Genomic DNA, 6000 nt, shown 5'->3' with positions numbered 1-6000 from the left:
GTCACTCATTCATCTCATCACCATCACCATAAAGGCCGGACTGCAACTCCACCTCCTCGCCGAGAAATTAGCTACCATTCAGGTAATATTCTCTGCTGTACTTAACACTGACTAATAGTCTGAACTTCTTTGCAGCCGTTTTCCTGTGGGTGTTGCCTTATCTGTGGGATTGGCGTTTGGTGTGATCAGCGACGGCTTCGCTTCACACCCCAACCAGATAAGTGGTTAGACAGGAGCTGCACGAGTGTGTGATTGGAGGTGGAGGTTTTCCCTCCTAACTGTATACAGACTGTGGGATTACTGAGTGTGCGAACTCACACTCATCAGGACTGTCTCTGTTCTCTGCCAGCAGTACCGGGTCTGACTGCTGAAGACAGCGGCCACCTGGGGCGCAGGGCTTGGCGGCTCCGGTGTTCTTCAGCTCCGTTGGTGGTGGAAGCTGTGTGGGATCCGGCTCTTTTCTCGCCAGGCATCTTCTGTCGTCGAGCCTGCCCACACGTCACTTTGTGTGTAATTGACAGTCCACCATATTGTTATTGTCTGTACGTCGTTGTGCGATTCACAACATTAAATTGTTACTTTTTGGCTTATCCATTGTCCGTTCATTAACGGCCCCTGTTGTGGGTCCGTGTCACGACACTTACACAACCTAAAATGTCATTTTTATTTGTCATTCCTCACTGACAAAGGCACCCAAACTGCCCAACAACACTCATCACCCAGCACTCGACCCTTGTACTGTCAGCATTCAACAGTCTTGGGGTCAGTATACGAGGTCTGTGAGAAAAGTATCATACCTTTTTATTTTTTTCAAAAACTATATGGATTTGATTCATATGTTTTTACGTCAGCCAAGCTTGAACCTTCGTGCGTATGCATGAGTTTTTCCACGCCTATCGGTTGCGTCATTCGCCTGTGGGCAGGCTTTGAATGAGCACTGTTCCACCCCTCTCATCGCTGTTTCATTGCGAGGAAATGGCGGAATAATTTGGGCTTTTTCTCCATCAGAATTTTTTCAGAAACTGTTAGAGACAGGCAGCTGGAAACCATTCGAAAAATTTATCTGGCTTTCGGTGAAAATTTTACGGGCTTCACAGAGAATAAGGAGTACTACAGCTTTAAGGACGGCCCACAATGGCGCTCGGCGCGCCGTGCTCTGAGCCGCCATCGAGAGGCAGAAACCACCACATCATTTCTAAACGGATCGCTGTGTGGAGCTGGGACCGTCGTGTGCAATTTCTCTGGTTATCACAAGAGCTGGACATCAGCCATTTTCTGGCAGATTTCACTTTTAACAAGAGATTTTGTCATGGAAAGCCGCGCGGAGGCTTCGCACATCACAACGGATTCGCTGATGAAGCGAGACAAAGGAACACCTCCGTTTTCGGAGTGCCAGGGGACAAGTTGGGACATGCCCAGCTCTCCACAATTTCTCTTATACTCACTCGACTGGTAAGCACTGAAAATCTCCTTTAACAGTGGAATATCTGGATAAAATGCTGAAACCGACTTCTTCTGAAACGTCTCTGTTCTCTCACGACGTCCTGGATCAATAGAGCCTGAAATGTGGAGGTTTTCAGCTTGAAACAGGCTGACGACGGCGCCTGGGAGCGCTGCGCGACGTCCCGCACCGTGGGAAGTCCTTAAAGCGACAGTATCACCTCAAAATGTTATGTGTTGGACGCAGTCGGAGCACCGACCCAGCGTTTGACAGAACCCAGCATAAAATAAGCAGAGCACGGTTCAAAGGATAACACATTTTAATGAAAGTGAGTGAAGTGATAAACAACTAAAAAGTCCGTGGTCTGGTGAGGTGGAAACACGGCGCGCTCTCAGCAGTGCAAACGGTTCGGAGCCACAGCAGTTCGGACCCAGGGACCCCACTGACACCCCCCAGGTGGCCGCGACAAACTGAGTCTGTGAAGCAAGAAAATATGAGGTGAGTCCAACACTCTCCACCCAGCTCAAAGGTGCACACAGTCAGCAAACACTTCCTGGCTCAAATATATATATCAGCTTCTCACCCTGCAGGCACGGAACAACTCAGTTCAAATCTCCACTGCAGCAGAAGCTGATTAGACAATTAGCATAACGTGACAGCTCAATAACACAAGGTGTGAGGGGCACCAAATCCCCTGTCATTACTTCATAAAAGTCACCAAAAACCAAATTACCTCAGGAAGTGTGCTGAAGAGCGTGAGACCTCACCCAATCCTCCGTCACAGACTGTGGCGTCAATCCTGGAGCGGTCTCTGCGTCCGTAATGGTGAGATTGTTCTCCCGATGCCGATCTCACACGTCTGCTCACAAGGTCGAGTCTCTGGCAATCACACACTGCATTCAAGGTTTAAGTGCAGCAATCTCTGATTATGACAAAATACACCACAGCTGTGAGTCCTGATGACCTGCACATGAAAACAAGCCTCAGGTGTTCAGGGTGAGGTCCTAATACTCAGCCACTCAGTCCTGAATGCATACCACCTGGTGGGAGAAACAGAAAAACAAAAACCAAGCCAGCCAAACACCCCAGCACACAACACAAAATCTCTCATCAGCCGTTAAAATTTTCACCGAAAACCAGCTTAATTTTTCGAACCGTGTCCACTTCGATGTGCCTCACAGGTTTAGAAAAAATTTTGATCAAACAAAGCGCCAGTCTCTCAGCAACTTCTCAGACAAAGGAATTCCGACGAGGGGCTGGACGACTCCTCCCACAAGGAGTGCTCACAGGCGAATGACGTCACCGACAGGCGTGGAAAAACTCACGCATGCGCACGAGGGTTCAAGCATGTCTGACGTAAAAACATATGAATGAAATCCATATAGTTTTTGAAAAAATAAAAAGGACCGTTACTTTATTGACAGCCCTTGTATATATATATATGAGCTACAGATTAGGAACAGGTGTGTGGAAAGCACCAGAACAGGGTGTGGCCAGACAGAGTGAAACGCCCACCAGCAAGCACCAAGGGACAGACCACAGAGATAGGGACAGAGAAAGCCCAAGCAAAAAAGAGACCAACAAGAGAATAAACACATATACAGAAAACAATCACATAAAATAACTAAAATCAAACACGAGTCAACCCAAATACTGACAAAGCAGATGGGTCTACAACTCCCCCTGGACAGGATGCCAGTCCAAAGCAGGCCACTTCCCCAACTAAGGCTCGTTCCCATTCACAGCTGGGTGGACTTGGTCTTGGGTGTCTTGTACAAGAACACATACAGGTACCACGAGCAGGATTTGGACTCAGGTCTACATATTATCAGGCCATCTCCCTATCCATTGAGCTGCCTGTTCTACAGGAGACAGAGCTGCCACTACAATGTAGTGCTTTCCAAGCTCCCTTGACAGCAGTAGAAGGTGGTTGTCCACCCAGAGAGAAAAGCTGCACCATGGGCAAACCTGCATGTGTAGCGTCATGCTTGGACCTGGGTGCTGCTGTGCAGTGGACAACCCCAAGCAGCATAGCGGTCTCCATCTTCTAAAGACAAGACCCATGATGCTCTGGAGTGATTTCTTCTTTTGCAGGAATGATGATCTCAATGATTTTACCCATCCCTCTATAAAACACATCGTAGTCTGATGGAAGGCAGAAGCAGAGTTACTGGCATGGAATAACAACAGGTATTAATCCTGCTACAAATCACCAAAACAAAGTTATTTGCAGACTAGATGACCATCTAAAGTCCTTGATCCAGTTTAACAACATGTTTAGCACTTTGATCCTGAATGCTGATCTTTGAGTCTGATCGGTTATCTTTTATCCCAGTTCCTGACTTTTAATTCTAACTTTTAATACAGATTACAGACCTTTGATACTGAATTTTTGAACCTGGTCATTGGCCTTTGATCTTGATTGTGACGCTTCAACCCTGAGCACATCTTTGATCTTAGTTGGTTACCTGTATTACAACACAGATCACTCATATTTGATCCTGATCGCTAACTTGTGATCCTAACTGCTGGCCTTTGATCCTGATTACTTTGATTCTTCAGTGGAAATTATCTTATAATTACAGTATACCTGTCTTGCTTCAGTCTGGTAGTAGGGATCAGAGGAATCAGGATAATGAGGTGGATTCTAAGTTTGGACTCTAGTTACAAGTTAAAAAAAATACACATCAGCTATCAAAGATCAAAGGCAACATCAGAATCAAAGATTCATGGCAAAATCCAGCTCTTGATCAGGATCCACACCTATCACTCCGCTAAATTTCATTGAAATCTGTTCCCGTCATTTTGAGACAAATAGATAAACAACTAAAACATACGTAACCTCCTTGATGCATTTAGTAAACACACTGTAAAACACACATAAGCACATTTATTTATGTATGTATTTATTTTCAAACACTTCATGTTAAACTCTGTACAGCACAGCGCATGTTCCCACGGCGGGAACAAGCATCCTCAGACGTGGGAATGACAGACTGCGCGGTTTACCTTACTTAGCATCATCAATTCACGGCTCACGATGGAAGCGCTGCTTAAGTCGGGCCTTTTAAACTCCAGTGATGCATTGCATCTTCATATCCACTTCCATGTGGGATCAACTTGGAAAAAAGTGCATGAGAGAGAGCGAGAGAGAGAAAAGACATATTAAAGATGTGCTGCACTCATTTCAAAGGATTTGAAACAGCCAGTGCATAGAAATGCAATCATGAAAATGATGCGTGTTGCTATGAGACGCTCTAATGTCAGCTGGATCTTCAAATTCCCTCACAGCTGTGGTTGACATGAGAGCCGGGGCGAGGTGTCCTCTTACTGGTTCCCGCGTCCCATCACTCAGGGCCTAAGACTGTTTGGACATGCCCTTTGCAGCACCTCTCAGCCCCGTAACGCCTTCTACCTGCCTTCAAAGGAGCCACTTTTCCTTCAGGTCTCATACTTCAAGGGACCTGCAGAAGGATGCAGCAATCAGCTTTGTGTCCGTCACTGAGAACGTGGATTAAATTTCCGTAAATGTGTGCTCGCTCCACCGAATCAAAAGCATTTCAGGCCATCAAAATGCACAGTGTCGTCTGAGTCAAACAGCTTCAAAGGAAAACAACCTTCTGCCAATTCAGAGTCCTGGAACGTCGAACCATTTAGATACATTCAAACACACACAATAACATATAGACATTATTCCTCATTTATAACAACAGATTTTTTTTTTTCTTGTCACAGTGACACTGAAAATGGCAGAACTTCTGCTGTTGATCTCCAACAAAAAAATTTGTACACAACATTATGTTCTAATAATATGAGGAAACAAGAGTGAATTCTGATTTCTGACATCCACCAGTCCAGATCTGGATCACCTCCAAAATTTAAAGGAATCTTTCACGGCCTAATATCTATCCGTGGTGTAAATTTGGTGAGAATCTGTGAAGTAGTTTTGATGTAATCCTTCAAAGCCTATATAAAGTGAAATCTTGATCCAGAATCTGGATCCGGATCCAGATCACCTCCAAAGTTTAATGGAATCTTTCATGGCCTAATATGTATATGTGTTGAAAATTTCTTCAAAATCCGTGCAGTAGTTTTGATCCAGCTAACAGTAATTTTTCAAAGCCTACATAAAGTGAAACTTAATCCAGAATTCGGATCTGGATCCAGATCAACTCCAAAATTGAATGGGTTCTTCCATGGCCTAATATCTATCTGTGGTGAAATTTCGTATTTACCTGTAATCAATAACAACAACATTTCATAAACTGAATGGCATTGTGATCCTGATTCCAAACGTATTTGCTATTTTTGCAGTGTAAAGAAGAAGCTTTGTTTTTGGTACATAACGTTATACAATTCCTTACCCAATATGGTGATCAAGTTAATCAGTACCATAAGCTCTGTGTGTTGGTACTTGACTTTGTCTAACCCAACCCTGTCCACTGCTAGCTGGGCCATGACGCCCAAACACAGCTGTCATTCAGCGTGATCACAACCCCAATTAAGTGAACTGGCTGAAAATACTTGAAACCAATGAGTTATTAAACAAATAAATAAAT

This window comes from Thalassophryne amazonica, chromosome 18 (assembly GCF_902500255.1).
Source record: "Thalassophryne amazonica chromosome 18, fThaAma1.1, whole genome shotgun sequence".
Lineage (NCBI taxonomy): Eukaryota > Metazoa > Chordata > Actinopteri > Batrachoidiformes > Batrachoididae > Thalassophryne > Thalassophryne amazonica.
This window is presented reverse-complemented; position numbering follows the sequence as displayed.